The sequence below is a fragment of the Bos grunniens genome, chromosome 10 (assembly GCF_055505025.1).
Source record: "Bos grunniens cultivar Pamir isolate PY7600 chromosome 10, Bosgru_T2T1.0, whole genome shotgun sequence".
Lineage (NCBI taxonomy): Eukaryota > Metazoa > Chordata > Mammalia > Artiodactyla > Bovidae > Bos > Bos grunniens.
In genome coordinates this window covers 51,477,856-51,490,968 of record NC_141174.1, presented here as the reverse complement: position 1 = coordinate 51,490,968, position 13,113 = coordinate 51,477,856, and the positions used below count along the sequence as shown (strand labels likewise).

The following is a 13,113-nucleotide window of genomic DNA, read 5'->3' as shown; positions in this document are numbered from 1 at the left end:
CAAATTATGCTTCAGCCCTGGAATACTACCCAAGAACACTACAGTACAATAATGCAGTCTGGAATAATAAACTCGTGTTGACAGCACTGTTAATTATGATTGGTAGATAGCATTTTAGGGGCTGGGACCCATGTCATACATATGGAAATGTCCTCTCTAAATGGTTAACATTAAAAGGTTGCACACACAGAAGATTATAAACTCAGCTCTGAGAAAAATCATGTGTCTATGAGTTAAGTGAATTAAAATATTACATCAGTTTTTTAAAAGACCAATATTTTTAATCATAAAATAATTTATTGAAGAAAAATAATTTCATTTAGAAAACTACAAAACCAAAAAGAAGGAAATAAGTTATAGCAATAATCTCTACTTCCAGGATATAATTAGTGTTAATTTTTGTTTGCTCTTGTTTTCTGTCTACATATATTTATATATTTGTATCCATTTATCTTTCTGTCGTTGCCTGCCTATCTATTAACTAGTTGAAGTTAATACATAAGAAAATATAAGTTAATACATAAGAAATCAAATTGTACCACTTCGTAACTAGTATTTACCCCTGCTTAATGCACAAGTAAGAAGCTTTTCATGTTAATGAGTAAATTTCTTTAGTATCATTTCTTCTTTAAAAAAAAAAAATTCATTTATTTGACTGCACCAGGTCTTAATTGTGGCATGTGGGATCTTTAGTTGAGGCAGGCAAACTCTTAGTTGCAGTATGTGGGATCTAGTTCTCTAACCAGGGATGGAACCTGGGCCCCCTGGGAGTTTGAATTCTTAGCCGCTAGACCTCCAGGGAAGTCCCTTCAGCATAAATTCTGTGGTATTGTAGTCCATGCGATGATAGCTATCTAAGGGGTTTCAATAATTCAATGGTTATTTATAAAAGCATATTGCACAGCAATATCTGGAAAACAAAACAAAGTTCGATCAGCAAGAGCAGATAAGGCATAGAGACTTCCTTTCTAACCCCCAACGCCAGTTCACTATGGTGGTGGCAGAGCTTAAAGCTTCAAAGCTGGGCCTTTATGTCTTCATGAGTCACACTGGGTGCTGGCTTCTTGTTGGATACTTAGAACCCTGTATCTGTTAGGATGCCTTTCGAGGAAACAGAAAACCCAACTCAAAGCAGCTAAGTAATAAAAAATATTATTTCACATTAGAGAAGTCCTGGGGAGAAAGGCAGATCCAGGACTGTTAATACGGTGACTCAAAGGCAGCACCAAGGGTTTGTGTTTTTCCCATCTTTTTTCTCTCCTTAGAAGGAGGTCCCAAAATTTGGGCAGCTATTCCAGGTACCACATAGAGACATGATAATATGCAGAGGCAGAACCAGGGATGGTCTCTCTTTAAAAATTTTTTAATTTTTAATTGCAAAATACACATCTCATAAAATTTACCATTTTGACCATTTTTAGGTGCAGAGTTCGGCACTGTTATGTACGTTCACATTTCCTTGTAATCACCCTTTTAGTATCTTTCTATGTGAGTCTGACTACCTATGTGCCTTACATGTCTATTTCTTTCAATGACTGGCTTATTTCATTTCTGATAATGCCCTCAAGGTTCATCCATGTTGTAGCATAAGTCAGAATTTCCTTCCTTTTTAAGACTAAATAATATTCTCTTGTCTTTATAAACCATATTTTATTTATCCATTCATCTGTTTATCCATTCATCAGCCCACCGGACACTTGGGATGCTTCTATCTTTTAGCTATTATGAATAATGCTGCTGCGAACATGGGTGTACAAATATCTCTTCAACAGTCTGCTGTCAGTTCTTTTTGAGTATATACCCAGAAGTGGAATTACTAGATCATGTGGTAATTCTACTTTTAATTTTTGAGGAACTGCCAACCTGTTTTCCATAGTGATTGTACCATTTTACATTCCCACCAACAGTGAAAAATGTTCCAATCTTTCTCTACATCCCTTCCTCCCTCCTTTTTTTGGGATAATTGCCGTTCTAATGAGTGTGAGATGGTCCATATGTTTCTTTTAAAAACTGAGGAAACATTTATTCTCACTTCTCTGGTCCCATTGTTTAGGATTATGCTCACACATCTACTCTTAAGTCAATCACTGGTGATAAGAAAAATGGAACTGTGATTCATTTTCTTTTTTTTAGTATTTATGTTTTTATTTGGCTGCGTTGGGTCTTGGTTGTGGGATGCAGGATTTCGTTGTGGCATGCAGGCTTCTCTAGCTGGATCTCTAGATCTCTAGCTGGATGGCTTCTCTAGTGCGCATGGGATCCAGAGCATGTGGGCTCAGTAGGTGTGGCACGTGGGCTTAGTTACCCACAGCACATGGGATCTTAGTTCCCTGACCAGGGCTCAAACCCACATGCCCTGCATTCCAAGGTGGATTGTTAACCGCTGGACACCAGGGAAGTCCCTGACTCATTTCTGTAGACCGAGCAGTGCATACTCTGGGTCTGGGAGCAATGAGCCACTCCGAAGCATGGCTGCACCGAGTAGGGTAGAGGGCAGGTTCTGTTAGGAAGAAGGAAGCATGCATGAGTGAATGTCCCTTTCTGATTTCCCTTGACCTCATCAGGGTTTGGAGGAGCCCCTGTTTGCATCCATGTAAGTATGGCCCCAGCTTAATAAAAAAGAGTGCTTCAAAATAAAATCACTTTGAGCATCTCAAGAAAGGGATTTTCACGTGAGTATAAAAAACAAACAAGATGTCACACTAAATTACCTCCTTACATAATGAAGTAAAAGAGAGAAAAGAGGTATCACCCATGCACCAAGGAACCTTTAACAATCTCATCATCTTCCCTCCCAGAGTAGTCTCCCCCATCTCTACTCATTTTCTGGACTTCAAACAGGATTGAAATGACATGGTAGCAAATGGTAACTGCTTGCTCCTTAAGTCTTCAGCTCCAATGTGTGTCACTGGAGATGTTAAAATGAAGACTCCCACTCACTGGATCTGGGGTAGGGCCTGAGAGTCGGCATGTCTGATGAGCTGATGTGGCTATGTTGCAGGAAGGGGCACCCTTTCCAGAACCCAACAGTGGGGTCTTCTAACGTTTGGAAATGAATTGTCCGAAGAGACACACATGTTGACAAAGCAAAAGACTTTATTGGGAAGGATGCCTGGGTGGAGAGCAGCAGGGTAAGAGAACCCAGGAGGACTGCTCTGCCACGTGGCTCACAGCCTCAGGTTTCATGGTGATGGGATTAGTTTCCAGGTTGTCTTTGATCAATCATTCTGACTCAAGATTCTTCTTGGTAGCCTGCACATCACTCAGCCAAGATGGATTCCAGTGAGTAGGATTCTGGGAGGTTGGCAGGACATATGGACTGGCATTTCCTCTTTCTTTTGCACTTTCCCGAATTCTTCCAGTTGGTGGTAGCTTGTTAATTCCCTGTTCCTTACCAGCACCTCCTGTTGTAAGAGAACTCATGCAAGTGGTTACAACAGCCTGGCCAGGGTGGGTGGTTTCAGTCAGTGGTACCTGTCACAGCTGCGCTGAGACCCACATTAAATCAGGGTGATTTAGAGCACAGAAGAATCCTGTGGAGGGCTTGTTAACACCCAGCTTGCTGGGCCCTGACACCAGACTGTTTGATTTAGGACTAAGGCCCAAGAATCTACCTTTCTAACCAGTTCCTTCTAAGTGATGCTGATGCTGCTGGTCTGGGGAACATTCTGATTACCACTTCCTTAGACGGATGCTTCTAAACTGTGGTGTTGGCAAAGACTCTTGAGAGTCCCTTGGACTGCAAGGAGATCTAACCAGTTCATCCTAAAGGAAATCAGTCCTGAATATTCATTGGAAGAACTGATGCCGAAGCTGAAACTCCAATACTCTGGCCACCTGATGTGAAGAACTGACTCATTGGAAAAGACCCTGATGCTGGAAAAGTTTGAAGACAGGAGGAGAAGGGGATGACAGAGAGTGAGGTGGTTGAATGGCATCACTGACTCAATGGACATGAGTTTGAGTAAACTCCGGGAGTTGGTGATGGACAGGGAGGCCTGGTGTGCTGCAGTCCGTGGGGTCGCAAAGAGTCGAACAGGACTGAGTGTCTTAACTGAACTGAACTAGATGGTCGTCACTGGGACCAGGTGACTAGCTTTGCACCCAGAGGCCCACTTGGTCTCTGCGTAAGCTCAGCAAGTTACTTAACCTCTGAACCTCAGTTTCCTTGTCTGTAAATCAGGGATGATAATGCCTCCTACCTTAGCCGACTTTTCTGGTGCACTGTGCCTGTACTGTATAATGTCTATGATCATGACTTGCCCTTCATTTCAACTAGGCAGAATTGAAATGTGCACATTTGCTGCTTTTCAGAAAATCTTTTGGGAAGCAAGTTATTCCTCTCCCCTGGCATTTTCAGAGAAGCTCTCTTCTTTCACTTGTTGTTCCCTGGAATGCAGAAACCTCCCCAGATACATATTTTTCACCATGCTGTTGATTCCTCATTAATCGTGGGGATGCTGGGCACTGCCAGCCTTTAACCTGGATGCCCAGGAAGTCCTTATAAATAAAGGATGCAGCAAAATCTAATGAAAACAGCATCATCTCAGGCTGCAGCAACAAGAGCTGTCTCCCCCCACTTCCCAGGAGGGCCTGCTCTCTGAAATCTCAGTCTGTTCTGGCTAGCGTGATCAGAAAGAGCAGTGCCTAGCATCCCAGGCAGCACTCAGCGTGAGTGCTTTAATCATATGCAAGGCTGAAGAAAGGCAGGAAGCAAGCAGACCCCTGCAGACAGCTTTTTACCTGCTTACTCCTGCAGGCTAGGGATGCAGCTCAGTGACTGGAAGACATTTTTCAGGCAGAGCAGCCAGCAAGGCCCAGAGATCACAGGCAGTGAGGTGTTGGGCAGTATCAGCTGAGGCCCCCTGTGGCCAGGGTGTGTGCGGGCTACAAAGCTGGGGCTCTCTGCAGCACCAGGTTACACAGGGACTAATATGACTTGCTGGGAGGGTCCCACAGATAAACGGAGGGAGGGCAACTGTATTAGGACAATTTTCATTACAAGTTATAGAAACCAACTGCCTTGCTTAAGGATCCCATGGGCAAGTTGCAGCATCCTTGAGGAAGGGACTGAAGCAAAAAGGCATATAAACTCAATCTCTCCCCACTGGCATTTTATTCCCTTTATGAGCTTCCTCTGCTTTTACAATCTACTTGGGCGAACAAAAATGTTTACTATAATAAATACTTACCCTACATATGAATGAGTTCCATTTTGAGAGTGTGTTTATACATCCAAATTGTTCTTAAGTCCAACAAAGTAAGCCTACGTACCCAACTAACGCAATCAGCTATATAGTACTATACTGTAATACTTGTCACACAAATAACACATAAACAAAACCCAAAGGTATAGAAAACATTTTTAATCTTACAGTACAGCACCTTGAAAAGTACAGTAGTACAGTAAAACCGCTGGCATTTAGGGGCTGGCATTGAATGCACAGTCAAGAAGAGTTAACTAACTGGAGGAGGGAGAGGAGGCAAGGGTGGTTGAGTTGGAGGATCATCAGCTATAGGAGATGGAGGGCAAGCTGCAGTTTCACTTAGGCCTGACATTGATGGAACACACGTGCACATCTTTGAAAGTTCACAATTTGAAGGTTCACATGTAGGGGACTTACTGTATTCCAAAACACCCAAGCTGACATGTTGACAGGTTTTGGTTTTAGCCATCTCAAGAGATACTATTTCTTAGTCCCAGTTTCAGGTGTCTGGCAAAGAGGCTCTGATTGGCCATCATGGATCAGGTGCTCAGCACTGGTCCAATCAGATGCTGCCATGGTGGGGAGCAGAGATATATTGTTCAAAGTGACTACTGGGGCCCTTGGTTGTGGATCAAGGATGGACAGTGAACGGCTTCTTTGTGAACAAGGTAGACACTCCAAATGGACTACCTCAGAGGAAGGGCAGAGCAAACTGCACGGTCTGCTTCCATCTGTGGTGCTCTGATTGAGGGGCTTCCCTGATGGCTCATATGATAAAGAATCTGCCTGCAATGCAAAAGTCATAGGAGACTCAGGTTTGATCCCTGGATTGGGAAGGGTCCCTGGAGGAGGAAATGGCAACCCACTCCAGTATTATTGCCTGGAGAATTCCATGGACAGGGGAACCTACTGGGCTACAGTCCATGGGGTTGCACAGAGTTGGACATGACTGAAGCAGCTGAGCACTGCTCTGATGAACCCTTATGTGCAAAACCTGTCCTCTCTCAGCCAGCAGTGGAGGTGAACGCAAGCACAGGACTTGTTTGTAGGTTTGGGCTGAGAAGATGGGGATCTACCCACGGCAGCACAGGTGTGTGACCACTTTGGAAACAATATTGAGCTCTAAAAAGTGAATTTAGAAAGATGGTAACCATAACCCTGTATACGAGACAGCAAAAGAGACACTGATGTATAGAACAGGCTTATGGACTCTGTGGGAGAGGGAGAGGGTGGGAAGATTTCGGAGAATGGCATTGAAACATGTGAAATGTCATGTATGAAACGAGATGCCAGTCCAGGTTCAATGCATGATGCTGGATGCTTGGGGCTGGTGCACTGGGACGACCCAGAGGGATGGTATGGGAAGGGAGGAGGGAGGAGGGTTCAGGATGGGAAACACATGTATACCTGTGGTGGATTCATTTTGATATTTGGCAAAACTAATACAATTATGTAAGGTTTAAAAATAAAATAAAATTAATTAAAAAAAAAAAAGTGACACAATCCATAGATAACAATGAGATCAACTGGGCTAATATCCCCTTAGAAGCTGAGAAAATAAATGAAAATAAACTACCAAGTAGTTTTTCCATAGAATATGAAGTGTGGTTTTTTAACATCAAACAGCAAGTTAATGAATATCAAAATATAAAGAAATTTCACCCACCCATGATCTCATTCTGTTCTTTTTGTTCCCTCTTTCCTTCCAGCTTCTGTTCACATGCACACAGAATCTTATATAGCTTTAAAGAGTATAAACAACATTTTGTATTCCGTATTATGTAATGACTAGTTTCCACACTGCCTTGTCATCTTTTTAACTATCTTTGTCGGTATGCCATCCTTCAAATTAAGTGTGATACACCTTACTTAGCACATAATTAAGGTCTGATTTAAAATCTGAGACTGTGAAGCTGAAAGGAGTCTTAGGAAATCATTGAGGCCCTCCCCAAAAAATGAACCTGGAGAGGAGACTGAGTTCCCCAAGGTCACAGGGCTGGATAATTTCCAGACCCAAGGCTAGATTTCATTCATTTTTCCAAACATATGTTTATAATTACTCACTTCATATCAGGTGGCAATGCATGGGTTTCATCTTCAGATCCTTTATCGTCACCTTGCGTGATCTAATTAACATGTGCTGGCCAGGAGCCATTTCTTATTTTTCTTAACAGAGGAAAGAGTGCTTTTTAAACTCACTGTCAGGAAAATAGAGGTTGTGGAGCTGAAAGGAGTAACAGAAATTTTAAATTGGACTGGTTTCGTGACTGGTAGATAAGTCAGCGTGCAAAGACACTTCTGTTTCCCAGGTTTGGCTTGCTTTCTCAACGCCCCTTACAAACTCCACAGGGATTTTAAGATTTAAGTCTGGGTATAAGTTTATGCAAGCTTTTAGTCACCTTTCTAGATGAAAAGCACCACAGGATTATGCTTGAAAATGTTCCCTGCTTCAGTACAGATTCCTTTGGAGTAATTCAGCTATAGTATGATTTTGAGGGAGAAATGATTGAACAGATATATTTCAAAACACATTTGCATTTAAAAATAGGGGTTTATCAGCTAAAAGAACTATTCTTGAAAGGTATACATGCAGGGCAAATTTAGAACAAGCAGAACAATTTAGACATGATAGCTATGAATTGCCCAAAAGCTTAAAATACAGGGGGCTCTGATCATACAGAATCCTGGGCATGGATTGAATCATGAATATCTGGTGTTTTTCTTTGGAAAATGTATTGGAACAGGAAATCTTGTCACTGCTGTGACTCCACAGACCAATCCAAAATATTCTAGGCATGCATCAGTGCAACTGTAAACACTCATTTGACCAGAAAAAAAACACTGAAGAAGCCTAAGTTTCTGATACAGAGAAGAGGGTGGGCTCTGGAGTCAGATTACTTGAGTTGGTGTCTTGGTTCTGCCACTTGGTGCATATATGATCTTGACTGGGTCTCAGTTTGCTCATCTACAAAATGGAGAGAATACTCTTTAATTCATAGAATTGTTGATTTGATTGTGTTAAATCATGTTTAGTGGTACCTCTCAAACTCACATGTCAACACAGATCAGTTGGGATCATGCTCAGATGCAGTAGGGACAGAGAAGCACAAATATTGTCTGATCTCATTTATACGTAGAGTCTGTAAAAGCCAAACTCATAGAAGCAGAGTAGGCAGTGGTTGCCAGGTGCTAGAGGGCAGGGGAGTTGGGGAAAAGAAGATGGGCAAATAGTACAAACTTCCAGTAGTTATAAGAGGAGTAAGTTTGGGGAGCTAATTTCAGCATAGCGACTATAGTTAATGATTCTATATTGTGTACTTGAAACTTACTAAGAGAATTAATCTTAAATGTTCTCATGATAACAATAACAAAATTGTAATTATGGGACATGAAGGATATGTTAACTAACCTATTGTGGTAAACATATATATGAATATGTATATGGTAAACAATACATGCATCAAATCATCACATTGTATGCCTTAAACTTATACAGTATATATGTCTATTTATCTCAATAAAGCTGGAAAGAAAAAGGAAACATAGAGGTGCAGTAGAGCTGCTAACTGGATTTCTAACAGGCTCCATTGACAGCTGCATTGCTTGTCTCCTGGCGATGCTTGGAGCAGTGAGCATGCAAAGAGCCTATTCCATGGGCAGCATTCAGCAGTGCTAGCTGTTATCCTTCAGGTGGATCTCTCCTTCTTATTCTTTCCTGCCATTGCTCCTGCATACCCAGTCCTTTCATTTCTTTCCCTCTGTTCTTGAGAAGTCTTCCAGACCTTTGTTCTAGCTAATCTTGTCAGGTTTGAGTTATTGACTGTGTATGTGTATGTGTGAGCATATGTATCTGTGTGTGTATATGTATGAGGGAGGTGGCAGAGATGCTGAAATAGTCAAGCTCAGGTTTGGAAAAAGTAATTCCATCTTGACCTTGTCTTCCACAATGACTTACACTTGCTAATGCAAGGGAACTCAGTCTTTCCTGAGTTATAAGGACCTTTGGAGCAATTAGTCAGTTTAAAGTTTAGGCTCACTTAGCAGAGCTTTAAGCCGGTGTCCCCTCCCTTCCCCAGCCCCTGATGCCTCTGAGCAAGGAAAGCATCCCATCTTCACGTCCTGTAGGGAAAGGCTCCTGGCCGGAACACTGCTTTTCTACCAGCTTCCTCTCACCTCTGTCTGGAGTCCACCTGGCTTCTGTCCTTGTGTATCTGTGTAGACACAACCACAGTGGTGTAACTTGGGCTCTGCTGTCTTGGCACCCTCAGGGCTTGGTGGCATCCCCTGTTTCTTTGACCCTGTTTCAAACCTTACTGGTCTTATAGATCCTCTGAGCATCAGCCACACTCTCCATCTGGTCACTTGGCCTCTCACAATGGCCACTCAAGGTGGGCCCCTTGCTCTCAACTTTGCATCCTTCTTTAACCCTTGTGAGGTGGGAACTTCCAGACACTCTGTGTGAACAGAGATGTTCAGGGCACTGAGTCCAGACCTCTGTCTTTCTGCACATCCCACATTGTCATCTCTGCATATTGTGGCTGCCCCATGGTGACCCAGTGCAGGACAAGGTGCTCTCCCCAGGAATTCTAAATGGGAAGGGCACTGGATCTGCTCTGGATTCAGCTTTTCCTTCTTTCCCCTCAGGGTTTCTGTCTGTCCCCACTCCCTGCCCTGAGTTAAGGCTCAGAAGTAGGGGGTGTCTCAGGCAGCTACTTCTTCCCAGGTTTATCCTTTCCAGTACCTTCCACTTTCTCCCAGAAAGGTCTCTACTTTCTCTTTTGTCTGTTGGGAATTGTTCTACGTTGTAACTTTCTTCTTTCCTACTTAAGGATTCTCTGGTCTAGGTGGGTCCAGCATACTGCCCTTTCTCCGAGGCAGTAAACCACATGCCCTAACCCACATAATGGGGAGAAAAGATGGGAAGGGAATATTTTTTGCTCATTGAGAATTAGATTAAAAATAGTTTAAAAATATTGTCCTTATTATATATTATAGCTGCTGCATATACAATAAGAATGAAAAATGAAATTCTTTGCTTTTTCTTTTGTTCTTAGCAGATGTTACCAACCCATCACGTCACACAGTGTTCTAGGCAGCCAGGAACAACCAAAAAGAGCTGAATCTGGAAATAGAACTCTTTTCTATCACTAGTATAGAATTAAGTTTAAGGAAGGTAAAGAAAATAAGAAAAATCTAAACCTCACATCCAAATAGGCAATGTAAGTTTTAAATTTGGGAACTCTATAATTCGAAATCACTTTAAAGTATGAAATCACTACCCTGTAATGATTATCCTCAAATGATTATTCATCCTCTTCCTGTATCACTCTAATGACAGGGAACTCTCTACCCATTGATAGTGAATTGCATTTTGTACTATTCTAAGTAGTAGGAAGATAGTATTTGTACCTGCTCATTGCAACTGGATTCTACACATGGCATATTTAATTCCCATCCATACCATTGCCCGTCAGCTGTTTGAAGGCAGCCGTCATGGCTCCCATCAGTGTCTGTTTTCGAGGTTCAGTCTGCCCAGTTCTTTTCATTGGCACGACTTCCCGCCTCCTCAGTAGCTTAGGACCGCCCTGTGGATCTTTCCCTATTTGATGAGCCTTTGAAAAAGCCATGGAGTTAACTTTGATGGCGAGTCCCCCCTCTTCCCTACACACTGTGGGGGTTTTTGTTGTTGTTGCTATTTGTTTGTTTTGAAAATTGGACACAGAAGTTACATTAAAGGTGCCAATCGCTGGGGATGTGTGAGAGTCTCTGCCACCTGCAGCCGGATGCTTTGTGCTCAGAAACCCCAACTTGTCTGGCACACATCCTCCTTTTCTCCCCCTCTCCATATCTGTGTTTCTGTCTGTCTGTCTCTCTCTAACACACACACACACACACACACCTCTGGGCGGCATCATTTCTCAGCCGGCTACTCAGAGCAGCAGCTTGTACATGCTTGTTTTACTGTTTGCTTGTCTGAACTACAAGCTTAATATGGAGGCTGCAGGAGAAAATGTTTTAAACTTAAGCAGTGCAGTTGAAATCACTTCATTTTGAGATATCTGTGAAAGTATTCTATTGAAATCAGTTAGGAAAGTCCTGCAAAGGACTTGCTAAAGCCTTCTCAGTTTTGCCACCAGACGATTTGACGTTTATTAAATGGGCAGGAATCCGGCAGAACCTTATTGCTGGGGCTAAGGACTGGGATTAAAATGAATGATGATAATATGAACAGTCAACATGACTGAGCATTTTCTATGTGCCCGTCTGGCCCTGTTCTGCCTGCTTTATATTTATGAACTTGTTTAATATTCACAAGTTTGGCCTCTTGCCCAAAGTTGTGATCTACTAAGTGGTGGAGTCAGTCTGAGCCCACATGCCCTGGCTCCAGAGCCCATGCATTAATGGTATTGTCTCTAGTAACATACAACTCATGTCAGCAGTCAGAAGTAAGCACATTTACCACACTTGTAAAGCAAAAATCCCCAAACTGTGTGGTTAATGTCTCACTGTCTCAGTGCCTTCATGTGTAAAATGTGCTAATATAAGTATGTGGTGTGTGTGTGTGTGTGTGCTCAGTTACTAAGTCCTGTCTGACTCTGCAACCCCATGGACTGTCTGCCAGGTTCCCTTGTCCATGGGATTTCCCAGGCAAGAATACTGGAATGGGTCGCCATTTCCTCCTCCAGCAGATCTTCCCAACCCAAGGATCGAACCTGCATCCCCTGCACTGGCAGGTGGGTTCTTTACCACTGGGCCACCTGGGAAGCCCCATAAATTAGCAGCACTATTTATATAAATATAAATGGTGCTCAGGATGCATTTTCTTCTACTCTCCTCCCCCAAAACACATAATTTCGATTGGTTTAAAAACAAGACCACATCATTCATTCAAATTTCATGTTGAATTCTATTCTAAGATCCCAGAGTATTTCTTTAGGGTTTTAGCTGATGGGATTTAGTCCTCCTGGCTTCTTGCATGCACCATGCTCATATGGTTTCTCCCATTTCTGAAATGTACCTCCCTGTCCACCCAAGTTCCATCCATATTTACAAGTTTCTACCTGGCCCACCTCCTCCACGAATCCCCGGAGCACCATACCCCACTTTGAGCCATTGTTTGTCTTAATATGAACACAAGACAGTTGTATTCCACCAATAAACATTTTTGAACATTTGTTACATGCCTAGAATGATTCTGGATCAAAATTTCTCAACCACAGCACTATTGACATTTTCAATGGTTTGATGGTTACTCTTTTATGTGTCTATTTAATTGGGTATAAGGGTACCCAGATATTTGATCAAATACTACTCTGGGTGTTTCTGTTAGGGTGTTTTGGGATGAGATTAATGTTTAAATTGGTGAACTTTGAGTTAAGCAGATTGTCTTCCCTAATGCTGGGTAAGCTTTATCCAACCAGTTGAAGGTTTGAATAGCACAAAAGGCTTACTCTTCTCTGAATAAAAGAGAATCAATCTGAATGATGGCCTTTGAACTGGGACATCAATCAGCTCTTCCAGGTTCAATAACAGACTGCCAGCCTTCAGACTTGGACTGGGACATCTGCTCTGTAGATTTTGGATTTGCCAGCCTCCATAAGAGTGCGAGCCATTTCCTTATAACAATTACAATATTTTATAATAAGAATATTATTATAATATAATATTATAATTATACTATATTACAAATATGCTATATTATATTAGAAATATACTATATTAGAAATAATACATTATACTATAAGTATTAAATTTTTATATCTTATAATTGATATAATATATAATGAATTTATATTTTACTATATGATTAATATATAATGTGATCATATGATAAATTATAAATGTGCTATATATTAATATTATTATAATATAAGCATAATAAATGTTATCATATTATAACTAAGAT

At 41.8% G+C, this 13,113-nt stretch overlaps 1 protein-coding gene across 8 annotated transcripts in view; it reads left to right on the top strand.

Annotated features, from left to right (window-relative positions):
- LOC147364520 (uncharacterized) overlaps positions 1-13,113 on the top strand; it is a 254,466-nt gene that overhangs the window by 202,658 nt on the left and 38,695 nt on the right. The window lies entirely within an intron of this gene.